Raw genomic sequence first — 17,356 nt, 5'->3', positions numbered from 1 at the left:
CAGAAAATTCTTAATTTTGCTCTCATAGTTTGATATCCTTTCATTTGCTTTATGTCTATATGATGGTATTCTAATAATGGCGTTGCTTAGTTTAAGTATTTTTTTCATGTTCTTTTTTCATTAAAATTAAACATAGATGCGTTTAATTTTAATAGAAGTTGCTGATTGCTGACCCAAAAGCCTATAAAAATTACATTTCCACCTAGCCTGTTGGGGGGGGGGGGGTGACATGGACCAGAAATGAGCCATCCTACTTGAGGACAGCCTAGACCAACCTACTCTGAAGCTATCCTTAGATACAGCTCAGCCTAGACTAGAAGAATCAGGTAGCTGGCAACAGACTCTTGAGCCAAGAAAATGCATAATGCATAAGCCACTGTTAAAAAAATAAGATAACAGGGGTGCCTTGGTGGCTCAGTTGGTTAAGCATTGGCCTTTGGCTCAGGTCATGGTCTCTGGGTCCTGGGATCAAGCTCCACATAAGGCTTCCTGCTCAGCAGGGAGTCTGCTTCTCTCTCTCTCAATTCCTCTCTCCTTCTGCCCCTCTCTACTACTTATTCTCTCTTTATCTCAAATAAATAAATAAAATCTTAAAAAAATAAGACAACAGACAGAAAATGAATCATTTATGCTAAGCCCCATGTTACCAAATCAAGACTTAATTACAGTTTCAGCACTCCCAAAAATGCTGTCTTAAACTAGTCAATCAGGAATTGCCTAAACAGCACTAGTTAGGTAATCTGCCTGATATACCCTTACCATTTCTTAAGTAAAATGACCTTGCCACAACCAGTCATCTTTTTTGTCTAGTATAACTTTCTTGTTTCTGCTTCTTTGTGCTTATAAAAGCCTTTCATTTTGTACAGCTCCTCTGAGTTCCTTTCTATCTGCTGGACTGGATGCGACCCAATTCATGAACTGTTGAATAAAGCCGATGAGATATTTAAGATTTACTGAGTTAATTTCTTTTAACATCACTAAGTTTTGAAGTTATTTTTTTATGCAATGTCAAAATAATACATGTGGACTGTAGTAAAAAACATTTCAAAGCAAGATTGTAACCTAATATTTCAAACTAGAGAATGAGGCCACAGTTTGGCTATAAGTATGACTATAAGCATGGTTACCAGTGTTGAAGTACAGACTTTATACCTTTGCCCTTGAAGCTCAGCTTACAAGTCATGGGATAGAGAGGTGGACACTTAGGGAACAGGCTAAGACTGATTCCTCCAATTATCTAACTCTTCGCAGGTTTAATGGATACCTCTTCATTGTCAGGCATAGTGTCCTAAACATAGGAGAGGAGTAGTGGATCTTTAAAACTGGGATCAAAACTATCAGGTAAACACTCTGTCCCAAGCATTTATTGCACATAACTACAGAAACTCAAAAGTAATCTAAATGATAAGTTTGAAGTAGGCATATTCATAGACACCCTTAATCGTTTCCATGACAATTCCACCTAAAAGATAAATATTTTACCTTTTACCCAAGTACTATCAAACTATTTCTCTCTAAGAATACTGAGCTCCTTTTTTTCAAAGCAGTTGGAGTCTTCATCCTTCTCTGGATCCATGGGGGCTGCTCTAGACTGATGAAGGTTTCCCCATCTGGATTTCCATCTTCATAAACCTGAGAGTGCCTCTGGTGTTGAGAGTGGCAGAAGGTGTTTGTTCCTTCTCTACCCTTATGGATAGATTGCCACATCCACCTGGGATTCTAGAAGATGTTTGTGGTAGGTAACTGTGGGCAATATATAAGTGAGTCTAACTGGACTAGTGCCTGACCTAGTGTCTGCTTATCATATATTACATATAACATATAAACATAAAATCAGCTTTGGTTAGGAAACTTTTATAATTATGGTTACAATAATATGCAGACTCAAAGGCTAAATAATATATGCATTTTTAGGTGAAGAAAACTGTCTCCCATGCTATAAAAGAAAATATCCCATCAATAACAATAAATATAAATAGCAAAGCTCAAGGTGTTCACATTGGAGAGCTACCATTACCTTAGATGCTTTCCCTTTTTTCTAGTAGAGGCTTTTTTCCCCCTTTCCTGCCAACTGTACTATTATAAAGTATATTTTATGCACTTAATTACATTTCCACCAACGTCATGTCTAATGTGTGAGCATGCCAAAAATCCATGAGAATATTCCCTTTCTTGTTGTCATGCCAAGTCAAGTATAAATTAATTTTTTGAGGATCTTGCAAATGTCTCATTTCACATGCTTTCTACCTAAACCTGCCTAATATAAATGTACACAAGTGGTAATTCTCTGTTGGGAGGTGGATTGAGCAAAGATGTCATTTTGGAAGAACTCTTAACTTTAAGTGATTCCCTTTAAAAGTATGCTACATATTACCTGCTCTGGTTAGCTCTCAAACAAATAGCCAGCAATTTCAAATGACTACTTTCCAAAGCAAATTACTCACACCTTCCTACTCATCAGAAAGTCTCAGCTGAACTAACATTTTAAAAGACTGTTCTCAATTCACAATTCTTATGGAACAAAATTGGATTTTTCTCCACCCCTCATTTTTGCTGTAACACTTTGGCTACCTTTACCACATGTCACTGTAATATGCTACCAAAAATAAAGTCTTAAGTTGGTGACATGAGATCAATTCTGGTATTCATCACTGTTATTCTCTAATGCTCCATCTATTACAAACCATGGAATGTTAAATAATCAAACATTTTTTTTGCCTATCTTATTTTGGCAAGATGTTTTACTCTTTCAAGAAAAAAAATGAAAGCCATGTGTTTTGAATGGGTTCCATTGCAGCATGATTACTGCAATGAAGACATTTTATTGTGCTAATTTTCATTAAATAAAACCCTGTTGAAAGCCAGTAGTTTTCCAAAACCCATATGATTTATGACATGCTAATGTTTGTAGGAATACACTCTGTTTCAATTATATGGAGTAAGTAACGCCTTTCAGAACAACTCAGTAATAATATCACCTACGACAACTTTAATTTTAGACCTACAGCACGGGTGTGAGACCTAGGAACCTATCGACAAAATTGTCAGCTTCTGCACAAATTTAATCTTCATCACCTCTATGCTATGTTTAACATCAGATGGTTGTGCTTGCCAGAGACTCCAATAATATGCTTCCAGAAGGCAGGCACTTCATAAACATTAGAAACTGGGTTTTCTATAACTCAGACATTTTTTTAAACAGACAGAATGCACCTATAGGAAATGGGCTGGATATTTTAGATATTCTCCTCCTACATTCTTTCTCTTTGATTTACCTATTTCCCATGCACTTATTTTATCTCTTCCTGAAGACCCAGACTCTAAGTGCGAATACGTGAAGTGAAAACAATATATTTTTTTCATTAATTTTATGGGGAAAATGGTGTTTTCTATTCCAACCCAGAGATATGCATGAATTTATCAGAGATTAAAAAACAAATCAAATGACTAAAGAATCAAGTTTACATTATATTCAACTATGTGAAAGTACATAAGTAGTATGTACATGAAATTTAATGAAATAAAGATTTATTTTACTTTTCAAAATATGAAGCGAATAGTTCAAAATAATAGCAGTTGAAGGTAAGTTCCAGGGAGTCATTTTTTGGAAGGTTCATTCTTTCTGTACCATTATTTTCACTAATATTTGAACTTTGCTGAGGCTCATTATTTTCTCACATTCAAATTGAAATTTAAAATACAATTAAAACACAGAAGAATATCTGTAGTCAAATTAGATGCTAAACCTTTCATTGAAGGGCTCAAAATACATGGAAATAGGGCAGACACACAATAGCTTGAAGAGTTGTAGATGATATTTCTTTACTGCTTCCCCTTGGTGTTAGTATGCAAAGCAATGTAATATAAATAATTGTTGGTGTCATCTAAACATGACATATAATTCTAATTCATTCTATATGATATCCTCTGACTATTGTGTTAAGGGAGTGAGTGTGATTTTATCTGAAACTGTAATGTCCAATACCATTTTTAAAGACTCCTTAGGGTAAAAATTCATTACTGAGCAACCATTATTGAGGTAAGTCTGTGTTTAGAAAGAATGTGGTATCCTTGGCTGTTGCAGTCATGTAGGAAAAATGGTTCCTCTGGGGCAGCCTGGTGGCTCAGTGGTTTAGCACTGCCTTTGGCCCAGGGCTTGATCCTGGAGACCCGGGATCGAGTCCCACCTCAGGCTCCCTGTATGGAGCCTGCTTCTTCCTCTGCCTGTGTCTCTGCCTCTCTCTCTTTCTCTCTCTCATGAATAAATTTTTTAAAAAATTTAAAAAAAGGGTTCCTCTGCTTCTCTTCTCTTTTGATTGATACTATGCTCAGATGATGGATGCTTCAGGAAAACTGATAATGTAAAACATGTAGGAAACAACATTTTTTACCTAGATGGAGAAATTGGACATTCCATTAAGCATATGCAATATCCAGTAAGATCACTTTGTTCCTAAAATATGCTATTGCTATGAGAGGGCCATTAACTAGAACACTACATGAATGACAGACAATTCTTGGTTATGTGTAAAAAAAAAATGAAGAAAATTAATTCTAAAAATTTCTTCTCTTTACTGATCGAAAGTCAATCCTAAGAAATAGTGAATTTGTAATATGCTAATCAAATGAATAGATTAAAGATTCATTTTAAAATTTGGATGGTGAGGAGCACCTGGGTGGCTCAATTGCTTAAGCATCCAACTCTTGATTTTAGCTCAGATCATAATCTCAGTGTCGTGAGATCCAGCCCAGCGTCTGGCTCCATGATGGGCATGGAGCCTGCTTAGATTCTCTCTCCCTCTGCCCCTCCCCTCTACTCTCTCCCTCTCTTTTTCAAAAGAAAAAAATGGATGGTGAACTGGAGCACATTTGATTAAAGTTAAAACAAAACACCAGGATTTCAGATTATTATTATTCTCTTACCATCCAGCAATCATGCTTCTTGATATTTATCAAAGGAGTTGAAAACATGTTCACACAACCATATTTGCACGGATGTAGAGCAGTTTTATTCCTAATTGCCAAAACTTGGAAGCACCTAAGATATCCTTCAGCAGATGAATGGATAAGTAAACTGTGATACATCCAGACAACGGAATATTATTCAGCACCATAAGAAGAAACTACCAAACTCCAAACCCATACTCTTCCCTTTACAACCTCTTAATGATCTCTAGAAACAAGAGAACCTGGGACATTTATTCAGAGAAGATAATTGAGTGATATCTGAAAGAAATGTTACATTATATACGAAATATTATATATGAGGAGAGGAGAACTGAACTCAAATAATCCTGATTGATCCTCTGAAATCAAATGGCCAAATTTCTTAAAATTTCATTACATTATGCTTATTTAACTATAAACTTAGGCCAGTGGAAACATGAGTAGCTTTCAGCATTGCATTTGAAGCCAAATAAAACCCTCCGTGTCTCTCAAGCTCCTTAAAATTAACTGAATTAACTTTCCCAAAGAGAAAAATAATCAACAATTTAGAAACATCACATTTATGCATTCTAAGTACTAATAAAAAGGGGAGCATCAAGATAGTCCTAATAACTAAGTACTAATACCTAACCACTGTATCATTCTGACTTCATAATTAAAAGGATGTGTTTGAACCTGCTTCATGTGAGTCCTTGCTCTTAAAGCCCCTATACGCGTAATGGTTATCAAATGGGTGGCTGTTTATTTTGCAAGGGAAGGCCAACCCTACAGACGGGGTTGTTTAAGTATTTTAAATAAACATTCTCTGTAAACTCTAAAATGGTGCATTTACCATGACTTTCATAAAGGGCTCATTTACATTTATGTGGAAAAAAATAAATAGAACAAAGTATCATTTAAACGTGGTCTTCCCTCAAATTCAACCTCCAAGTTCAAGCCCTTGGTGCTCCCTTTCAGATCAGGTACTTTGTGGTCAGAGTATAAATTGAGCAGGGCTTGCTAAACCTACAGTCACATTACACAGGATTTCCAGAATGTGTTGGGAATCCCTTTGGATTTTAAGCACCCCCATGGGGGAGTTTTTATATTTCCCATTTCTCACACTATACAGACTATTTGCAAACATTCCTCATGTTACAGGAAGATAATCATTTGTAGAAACAAGCAGTATAATTTTATCCGAAAAAGCCCTCTAAAGAGAAAGCAGGTTGCACCCACTTCTATAGGCTTCTGGGCTTCATACCCATTTGTTAGTATGTGATATTATTAATAGGTCCCTGAAATCCACCTTTTTTGGGCACTGAAATGCTCCTGGGAACAGAATACCATTGTGTGAAAATATCATTCTTTCTTTCAAATTGGAGGCCCTTTGTCTGTGTATACAAATTAAGGAGACATGAAATGGATTTTCTTCCTAGGTCCTGCCTATAGTGGTGACAAACTTTTCATTTTCTTTCTACATTGAACAGCGTTCAGCCTTTTCTAATAAGTTGTAGGAGTTATTCTTTACTTTGACTATGTAACATTTTATGACATACTAAAAAAAGTAATTTTTCATGGGACGCTCAATAAAATATAATCAATATTATGATTATATATTTTAAAATGCCATATATCATCATAATGTATAATAACTGGCATAACAAAGAAACTTTAGTTGGGTAAGAGTTTATGAGTTTACAAATATTTGGAAATAAAGAGAATTATCATTACTTTCCTAAGAGTACTCTTCTTGGGTTGAGGCTAACCAACAGTGAACAACTAGTTGAAAAGTGAAAAACTCCATTAACGGATGATTTTGCCTTTGCAATATTAATTATCTATGCTTTTAAAAAAGATTTATTTGTTTATTTGAGAAACAGAGCAGGGGGGAGAAATTGAGGGAAAGGTAGAGAAAAATCTTTAAGCAGACTCCAGGTGAGCCTGATGTGGGGGACCACCCTGAGATCCCACAACCCTGAAATCAGGACCTGAGATCAAAATCTAAGCTGAAACCAAGAGTTGGATGCTTAACCAATTATGTCATCCAGGTGCCCTAATTAACTATGCTTTTTAAACTCAGCTGAATAATTGCTTCTATGATAGGTGGGCATTGACAAAAAACAGGATGTCCACAGGGAAAGTGCTGAGCAGTGATTAGTTCAAACTTTGCCTTAAAAAGTTAATTTTGAGAGAGTTTTATATTTATAGAAAAAATTGTAAAAATAATACTGAGTTCACATATTCTCTTTTTCATTTAGTCTTTTTCTAACTTGACATCCTGTGTTAACCAGGGTACAACTAGGAAATTAACATCAGTGTAATACTAATAAATAAATACAATATTTTATTTGAATTTCAATAGTGCTTCCATTAATGTACTTTTCCTGGCCCAGGATCCCACATTGCATTTAGTTTTATGTCTCTGTAGTCTCTTCTTTCTGTGATAATTCTTTAATCTTTCCTTGTCCTTCATGACCTTGAGGCATTTGAAAGAGTAATTATCAGATATTTTGTAGGATGACTTTCAATTAATTTTTATTTGATGTGTTCTTATGATTAGATTGAACTCATGCATGTGGTTGAAATGTCTCAATACTAATGATATTAATAATGATATTAGCCCTGATTACTTGATCATTTTTCTTTTTTTTAAAGATTATATGTGTGTCTCATAGAGACACACACACACAGAGAGAGAGAGAGAGAGAGAGAGAGAGAGGCAGAGACACAGGCAGAGGGAGAAGCAGGCTCCATGCAGGGAGCCCAACGTGGGACTCGATCCAGGGTCTCCAGGATCAAACCCCAGGCTGCAGGCAGCGCTAAACCGCTGCGCCACGGGGGCTGCCCTCATTTTTCTGTACATTTATGTTTTTCTCTTTATAATGAATATATATCTAAGGAGATACTTTAAGACTATTATCAATATATTGTTTCTTAAATATTCTGTTTGTGCCCACTAATTTTAGTAGTTCTTGGTGGATGTTGCCTACAACAATTTTGATCTTGGTATGCACCATTTCTTTTTCTATTAGGTTGTATTGTGTATTAGCTAATGAGCCTTATACGTTGATCTGAGTCTGAAGCATAACTCTTCTTCTGTCAGATTATGACATGGTGAGTTGAATATTAGAAATGCTTGCTCAAAATTATTGAATATCATATTCCTACCTTAGGTTCAACTGAAATAAAAACACAGCCATCTAACATAATTACCTGCTACACAGGCAGTTGATCATACAGCTATCAGGTATCTTTAAAATTAAGATATTTCCCCTTAATCTCTATTCTAGAAATTGGATAACTAAAGTTTTCAACTAGGTTGAACATGCAACTTTTTTGTATTTATCATATCCTTTTAACAATAAACATTTAAAACAGATCTATTCAGGGCACTTCAGGTAATAGAGAAAGTGAAGATAGCTAGGAAATATACTTTATCTAATTAAATGGAGAGTTTTGCATTGTTCAGTACAGTAGCCACTAATTACTAGCAGCTATTGAAATATGGCTGATCAAATTGAGATATGCTATAAATATAAAATACAAACCAGATTTTTAAAACTTAGCATGAGGCAAGGAATACAAAACACGTTCATTAATTTCTATGTCTATTATATGCTGAAATGATATTTTTATATGCTGAGTTAAATGAAATATATTTTTAAAATTAGTTTTATTTTTAAATTTATCTTTTTTTAATTTATTTTTTATTGGTGTTCAATTTACCAACATACAGAATAACCCCCAGTGCCCGTCACCCATTCACTCCCACCCCCCGGCCTCCTCCCCTTCCACCACCCCTAGTTCGTTTCCCAGAGTTAGCAGTCTTTACGTTCTGTCTCCCTTTCTGATATTTCTCACACATTTCTTCTCCCTTCCCTTATATTCCCTTTCGCTATTATTTATATTCCCCAAATGAATGAGAACATATAATGTTTGTCCTTCTCCGATTGACTTATTTCACTCAGCATAATACCCTCCAGTTCCATCCACGTTGAAACAAATGGTGGGAATTTGTCATTTCTAATGGCTGAGTAATATTCCATTGTATACATAAACCACATCTTCTTTATCCACTTATCTTTCGATGGACACCGAGGCTCCTTCCACAGCTTGGCTATTGTGGCCATTGCTGCTATAAACATCGGGGTGCAGGTGTCCCTGCGTTTCATTGCATCTGTATCTTTGGGGTAAATCCCCAACAGTGCAATTGCTGGGTCGTAGGGCAGGTCTATTTTTAACTCTTTGAGGAACCTCCACACAGTTTTCCAGAGTGGCTGCACCAGTTCACATTCCCACCAACAGTGTAAGAGGGTTCCCTTTTCTCCGCATCCTCTCCAACATTTGTGGTTTCCTGCCTTGTTAATTTTCCCCATTCTCACTGGTGTGAGGTGGTATCTCATTGTGGTTTTGATTTGTATTTCCCTGATGGCAAGTGATGCAGAGCATTTTCTCATATGCGTGTTGGCCATGTCTATGTCTTCCTCTGTGAGATTTCTGTTCATGTCTTTTGCCCATTTCATGATTGGATTGTTTCTTTGCTGTTGAGTTTAATAAGTTCTTTATAGATCTTGGAAACTAGCCCTTTATCTGATATGTCATTTGCAAATATCTTCTCCCATTCTGTAGGTTGTCTTTTAGTTTTGTTGACTGTATCCTTTGCTGTGCAAAAGCTTCTTATCTTGATGAAGTCCCAATAGTTCATTTTTGCTTTTGTTTCTTTTGCCTTCGTGGATGTATCTTGCAAGAAGTTACTGTGGCCGAGTTCAAAAAGGGTGTATTCTTCTCTAGGATTTTGATGGAATCTTGTCTCACATTTAGATCTGTTAAAGCATTTAAAATTACATGTATAGCTTACATTATATTTCTATTAGACAATGCTTGATTTGAACTTTACATGACATTCTCTTAGCTCCTTGAAATATTGGGAAATGAAGTCCAAAGGTCCTGGGCACTATAGTTAGGAGATCTGGGTTCAAAATCAGACATAACTATGGTAATTGAAAAGTTACTTAATCAAAAAAAAAAAAAAAGAAAAGTTACTTAATCTCTTTAAGGTTCCCATTCCTCATCAACAAAATGAAAACAGGAATATATAGATCATATGGTTTTTTTGAGGATTAAATAAAGACAATTTATGTACATACTGTAGAACCACATTTGACACACACAACATATTCAGTAAATGGCCACTAGAAGTATTATTACACACTGACTAATCGAAAAGAATTTCAGAACTTTGAACTGATGACCAAGGACAGATAATGCATAATCTATTTCCTTACTGTTTAACCCTTTAGGAAAATTATAGCTCATAGCCTACTAAAGAGTCTATTCAAAGAGTGACATAAATCCATCTTTGAAATTATTTTAATTTTCTCTTTTAATTATACCTATCATGTTTTCTACCAAAATCTGCTTGATATTCAGCAGATATTTTCTTGAGCAAATTAAATGCCAAGCAGGATGAGGCTCCTGAGGATATAAAACTTAACATAAAAGAAGAATTCCCTGTTTTCCTATAGCTCACACTGTTGTTGGGGAGCACAGATAATAAATAAATTAATAAATGTCAGGTACTGATATATGTGAGAAATTATAAGGCTCTATCCGCTGGAAGATTTAATTTAATAATAGTACTAAAAATGGTTACTTACACTAAAGGGATCCAACAGGATGGCACAAACCAGAGAGGGAAAAACAAATGTGATGATGGGAGGCAGGAAGAAGTTTTCTTTGAAGGAGGAATAGTAAGAAAGCCAGTGTTCCTGAAGCAGAATGGCCAAAGGTAACGAGCAATAGATAAAGTTTGAGAGGCAATTATAGACCAAATGTGAGCATGTATATGACGTGATAAAGACTTTTTATTCTTGCATATAGTACTTGATTACTCATCCAGCAATTTCTACTAGTATTATTCAGAGGATTTTAGGCCCATGGATCCAATTCATCTAGATATGATCTGATTTACTTACTGAAAAGATTTATCTGAACGCTTTGTGAGAATAGAAGAAGCTGGTCAGAAATACAATTGTGGGGATTATTTATATGGTTCTTTTTTTTTTATTTTTTTTTATTTTATTTATTCATTCATGAGAGACAGAGAGAGAGAGAGAGAGAGAGAGGCAGAGACACAGGCAGAGGGAGAAGCAGGCTCCACGCAGGGAGCCTGATGTGGGACTCGATCCCAGGTCTCCAGGATCAGGCCCTGGGCTGAAGATGGCGCTTAACCACTGAGCCACCCGGGCTGCCCCTATTTATATGGTTCTAATCATTAGTATCTGAGAGGAAGAGAGAAATGGTGGGATTTGAGATTTGCTTTGAAGATAGAACAGGCAGGACTTACTTTTCAATTTCACATGGGTTGTAGAGAAAGTGAGGAATCAAGATGGTCTTCTTTGACCTAGGAAACTAGAAGAATAGTCCCTATCTGGTAGCATAGAGAAATTAGGGAGACTTGTCTTGGGTGGGTAGGTGAACAAGATTTCTACTTGGGCATCTTATTTTTGATATTCTCATTAGACATCCAGGTAAAGAAGATAAATAGAAAGGTGTCCAGGTTAGAGACACAAGTTTGAGCATTCTAAATGTCTAATTAGAATATATGGCCATAAGACATGGATTAATAACATTGAAGAGAAGTGCCATAAGAGTGAGCCCTGGAGAACTCCAACATTTAGAGATCTGGGAGAGGATGACAATTCAGCTCTGGGAAATAAGGAGTGACCATTGAGGAAAGAAGGAAAATAAGAGAGTATGGTGTGCTGATAGTGTTTAAAGAAGATGAGTGAACAACTGGAGTAATCTATACTGAGAATTCAAGTAAATTTAGACTGAAATCAATCATTGAATTTGGCAACATTTATCTTGTTGAGTAATTTTGACAAAGGAAATTTCAGAGGAATGAAAGAAGCCTGTGGTATTCCTAACACTGAGCTGGATTCCTGGAGAATGTCCTCGGGAGATTATAGCCAACTGGGGAGAGATGAAATCTGGCATAAGGAAGAATGTATAGAATCCTGTGAAAGCACAAAGGTGAGGTGACTTGGTATCAATCAACAATTGGAATTAAAATCTCATAAGAGGATTTTTGAGATTAGAAAATATACCTATAGTTACTGTGTTTTAATAAATATCCATTTGCTAAAATTTAAATATGAAATGTAGTTTTCTTAAGCCCATAATTAAAACATATATTTTTGTTCTTAAGAAAACAATTACATTCAGGGGTGCCCTGGGTGGCTCAGTTGAGTAAGTGTTGGACTCATGATTTTGGGTCAGGTCATAAGATCCAGCTCCTACTCAGGCTCCACACTCAGAAGGGAGTCTTCTTGAGATTCTCTCTCCCTCTCCTTCTACCCCTCCCCCTGCTCACATGCTTTCTCAAATTAATTAATTAATAGAAAATAATTATTTTCACTAGTTCAGTCAATTCATTTATCCTATTAAATAGCCTGAAAATGTGTAGCAATATTTACCTAATAATATATTTCAGACATTTCAAACCATTTTTGAGCATTTCAAACATTTCAGACATTTCAGACCAAATTACAAATATAATTTATATTACTTTCTCAAATGTTAAAAACATAACAGTAAAGTCAAAGAAGGAAAACCATCCAAAGCACTTAACTAAGACTTGTATGTGTAATAAATTTAGAAATTTAGAAATGTCAATTGATAGGCTCTTCAACTGCTTTTAAACATCTTAAAACAAATGAAGCATATACAAAGTAGCAAAATGTTGGTAAACCTTACTGAAATTGTATAAAAGCACAGCTTATACAAAACCATAAATATTATGATACATACATCTGGATGTACCAATATAGACAGAGTGTTACCTATCAATGTTATTGGAAACTTTATATTCTTTTTTTCTAGCATCCCTCATATTATTTGCCCCCTTTTAAATACCATTAGGTATTCTGTGACTTTACTGAATTTGTACATCAGTTGTAGGAATTTTTTGGTGAGGTCTTTGGGTTTTCTATATGGAGTTTCATGGCATTGGCAAATAATGAACGTTTGACATCTTCCTTGCTGATTTGGATGCCTTTTATTTCTTTTTGTTTTCTGATTGCTGTGGCTAGGACTTCTGATACTATGATAGATAACAATGGTGAGTGTGGATGTTCATGACTTGTTCCTGACTGTAGAGGAAAAGCTTTCAGTTTTCTGCCATTGAAAATGATACTAGCTCTGGGTTTTTCGTATATGACCTTCATTATGTTGCATTTTTGTTCCCTCTGAAACTTCCTTGTTGAGGGTTTTTATCATGAATGGATGTTATACTTTGCCAAATGCTTTTTTTGTATCTAATGAGATGATCACATTTTTTTCTTTTATTAATGTAGTGTATCATGTTGATTGATTTGTGAATATTGAATCACTCTTACAAAAATCAACAACATGAAAAACAACAGGTGTTGGTGAGGATGTAGAGAAAGCAGAGCCCTCTTGCACTGTCGGTGGGAATGCAAACTTGTGTAGCCAATCTAGAAAACAATATGGAGGTTCCTTTAAAAGCTTAAGATAGAACTACCCTATGATCCAGCAGTTGCACTGCTAGGCATTTACCCAAAGAATACACAAATTATAATTCAAGGGAATACATGCACCCTGATGATTATAACATAATTATCTATAATAGCCAAATTATGGAAACAGCCCTGATATCCATCAACTAATGAATGGATAAAGAAAGATGTGAGATATATACACTATGGAATATTGCTAAGCCATCAAAAAGAATGAAATCTTGTCATTTGCAACAACGTGGATGGAGTTAGAGAGTATAATGCTAAGAGAAATAAGTCAGAGAAAGGCAAATACCATATGATTTCACTTATATGTGGAATTTAAGGAATAAATGAGCAAAGGGGAAAAGAGAGAGGTGAACCAAGAAATACTCTTTAAAAATTTTATTTATTTATTTATTTATTAGAGACACACACACAGAGAGAGAGAGACATAAGCTCTGTGTGTCTTGCCTCTCTCTGTGTGTGTCTCTCATGAATAAACAAATAAATTTAAAAAAATTGAGAGACAGAGAGAGAGAGAGAGAGAGAGAGAGGCAGAGATACAGGCAGAGGGAGAAGCAGGCTCCTTGCAAGGAGCCTGATGCAGGACTCAATCCTAGATCCCAGGATCACACCCTGAGCCAAAGGCAGACACCCAACTGCTGAGCCACCCAGGCATCCCAAGAGTTGGATTCTTAACTGACTGAGCCACCCAGGCACTCTAAGTCTCTCTGTAATTCAAGTGAACCCCTTTTATTTTTATTTCCTTTCTTTTGTTATCAATTGTCATCAAATATCTTATTGGACATCTTTCTGTAATTCCTTATTGACATCAATTGTAAGAGTTGAAAGAATTAGGATTGCTTGCCTCTAAAAAGCTTTGAACTCTTATTCTAGAAACAATTGCACCATGAAAACATTCATGCTTTTAGGCTCATAGAAAACATGCTTTCCAACTCTTTGGCTGAATTGACTTTCACCCAATAGGGTAACAAAGAATTTGTGCATAAAGTAACACTGAAATAATAGAAACAGCAAGGAGTTTCTTTTTTTAAAATTTTTATTTATTTATTTTATTCACGAGAGACACAGAGAGAGAGAGAGAGAGGCAGAGACACAGACAGAAGGAGAAGCAGGCTCCACGCATAGAGCCCGATGCAGGCCTCTATCCCGGGGACTCCAAGTATCACGCCCTGGGCTGAAGGCAGGCGCTAAACTGCAGAGCCACCCAGGGATCCCCAAGGAGTTTCTTTCGAAGATGTATTTTATTTGAAACAATGCTTCCAATTAGTAAAAAGAAACACTCTATAGGTGGTTAAAGATGCTTTAGCAATTTGTATCACATCATAAAAGAGCCAAAAGGAAAAAGAGAATTAATTTTATCCTGTCATAAGGACTACAGAGAAAGAAGGTTCCTAGAGGTTCAAGAGGGAAAGAGGCATGTGAAATGCCAATTATTTTTGTTCCTTTCCATAACTTAGGCTTCATTCTACATGAGATACATGAATATTGATGCAGCTTTGTGCATCCTCAATGATTTTGCCTTAATATGTCATCAGCCTAAACAGCTTGGGGAAGAAGCAGGGCAAAACTAGTCTGAGGAAGTAGCATCTTTGTAAAATTAAAAAAAAAAAAAATCACTCACAATTGACACGATTGAAGAATGCAAAATTTTAGCAATAAAACAAAAGCCCAATCATATTTTTAAAATATTTGAACACATCATTTGATAATTTTTTAGATTCTTTTTTTTTAAAGATTTTACTTATTCATTCATGAGAGATACGGAGAGAATGAGAGAGAGAGACAGGCAGAGACAGGCAGAGGGAGAAGCAGGCTCCAAGTAGGGAGCCTGACGTGGGACTCGATCCCGGGTCTCCAAGATCAAGTCCTGGGCCGAAGGAGTGCTAAACTGCTGAGCCACCTGGGCTGCCCTCATTTGACAATTTAAGTGAACCTGATGAACGTTCTATCTTTTTAAAAATTCAGTAGAAATTAATTATATGGAAAATGAAAAAAAAAAGAGTGACTTTTTAAATATTTGACTGCTGATAAATTTTAAGCCTCACACCACTCTTTTCCCCTTATCTCCCATGTTTGGGGAAGCTAAAAAAATCTGGATATCCCTTCTTTTGGCACCAGTGGGAGATTTAGTGTACACAAACCCTAGCTACACATTAGAAACCTCACCTTGACCCCACCCACTAGCACCATAAAAACTCCACCAGCCTTTCCTTGCTTTTTCAAGCCATGTTTGGACTGCTTGAGAGGCCCATTCTGTATCTCCCCAAAATAATCATTACATAAGCAGTAAACATTTTCATACCTCTTGCTATTGTGGTAGTATTAGTCTCAGCATGTGAACCAAATTTTGCATGGAGGTCCATTCTGTTTACATAGAATGACTGTAGTAGAAAGCACACTTGTCAGAGAGATTTTTATGGCTATAGAAGTTGGGCTCTAACAAAATGAAACAATTATAAACTACTCAATGAAATTGCTTAATGGAAACCATAGGATATATTGGGAATCTGCATTGAGAGATATCCCTTTTTAAAGAATCCTTTTCTTAAAAATAGATTAATAATTATGGGTATACAACAAGGATCATTGGCCAACTAAAAGCTGATTATCTATTTCAGGACCCCTGGGTGGCTCAGTTGGTTACATGCCCAACTCTTGGTTTCAGCTCAGGTCACGACCTCAGGATCGTGGGATGGCACCCTGCATCAGGCTCCCTGCTCAGTGCAGAGTCTGCTTGAGATTCTCTCCCTTTCCCTCTCACTCCCCCTTTGCTCCTTTCCCTGCTCATGCACATGTGCACAAGCATCTCTTTCTCTCTAAAATATATAAATAAAATATTTAAAAAACTAATCGTCTATTTCAGAGCTTCTTATAACTAATGAACATTCTATATTTGCTTACAGCTGTATTTAGTCTATAGAGATTACAAGATATAACACAGGGTATATATTTATATATTTGAAACTTATGAAATCTTGCATCTGCCTTGGTCTTTCTTAAAACACCATTACTGAAAAATCTTGAGTGATGATGATTAGAAGCCTTGAATCTTCTGCAATGTATTTATAATGTGTTAATCCTTGGTTTCAGGTCTTGTTTCAGGTCTTGTTTTTATACCTAGAATAAAATTTCCTCCTTAGTTAAACCATGGTCCAGTCTTCCACAAACTATAAATTCCAAGTCTAAAGGAAACACAGACTGAGATCTAGAAAGAAGTGTAATCTCTTCTTTTTATAGATGAGCCTCAAATACACTAAATCGCCTGCCCCATTTCACACAGCTAGTTAGTAGTAGAGCTGAGACTGGTATCGGGTTTCTTCAGGGCTATTTGTCTCCTCTACAACCATTCCTCTACTTCATGGCCAACATTTTCACACTCGGCCTTCATGCCTCTCAGTGAATAGATGACAGAAGGTGAACTGCTCATCTTGTCCTCACATATCTCAACACAGACACAAACACTGAGCTCTCAGTATAGCTTTTAAGGGCTGAGAGACTGCATTCATTTTCTCTGACTGAAGATGTAAGTAGCCATTTGCCACATGCATAGCTGGGGTTGTGGATGCTGATTGTGAACATAAAAAAGAGTGAAGTCTACAAAAGTACCTCTGTGTCTAGGAGTAAGCCAAGTCTAGTTGAACCTTTCCATTCTCTGTCAGATAAGTTAAATCTGAGCTATTAAATATATGGCCACTTGTGCAGAAGTCCAAATACAAAAACCTCCAGGTCTTATAAATACTGTTTTTTGATGATCATTTTGATGGCAACATGCTACACTATGAGAAGCCACCTTTTATCCCCTTAAAAATAAAAATTTTAAAATCCACATCTTCACTGAAAAATCAAAGGACTTTCGGTTCACTACCAATGATATTAGTTTC

General features: G+C 36.1%; 2 long non-coding RNA genes across 19 annotated transcripts in view; one reads left to right on the top strand and one right to left on the bottom strand.

Annotated features, from left to right (window-relative positions):
- LOC106557669 overlaps nucleotides 1-17,356 on the bottom strand; it is a 228,826-nt gene that overhangs the window by 148,859 nt on the left and 62,611 nt on the right. The window contains exon 4 of one of the 16 annotated variants that reach the window (XR_005377623.1): nucleotides 15,778-15,856. The exons of the other annotated variants lie outside the window; for them this stretch is intronic. This is a non-coding gene — a long non-coding RNA (uncharacterized LOC106557669). The remainder of the gene's footprint in view (nucleotides 1-15,777; nucleotides 15,857-17,356) is intronic. 16 annotated transcript variants of the gene reach the window in all.
- LOC111092122 overlaps nucleotides 1-17,356 on the top strand; it is a 208,116-nt gene that overhangs the window by 136,134 nt on the left and 54,626 nt on the right. For 2 of the 3 annotated variants that reach the window (XR_005377628.1, XR_005377629.1), the window contains exon 4: nucleotides 1,548-1,735. This is a non-coding gene — a long non-coding RNA (uncharacterized LOC111092122). Of the gene's footprint in view, nucleotides 1-1,544; nucleotides 1,736-17,356 lie in introns of all 3 variants that reach the window. The other variant, XR_005377630.1, reaches the window with a different exon arrangement.

Source organism: Canis lupus, chromosome 24, assembly GCF_011100685.1.
Source record: "Canis lupus familiaris isolate Mischka breed German Shepherd chromosome 24, alternate assembly UU_Cfam_GSD_1.0, whole genome shotgun sequence".
Lineage (NCBI taxonomy): Eukaryota > Metazoa > Chordata > Mammalia > Carnivora > Canidae > Canis > Canis lupus.
This window is presented reverse-complemented; position numbering and strand designations above follow the sequence as displayed.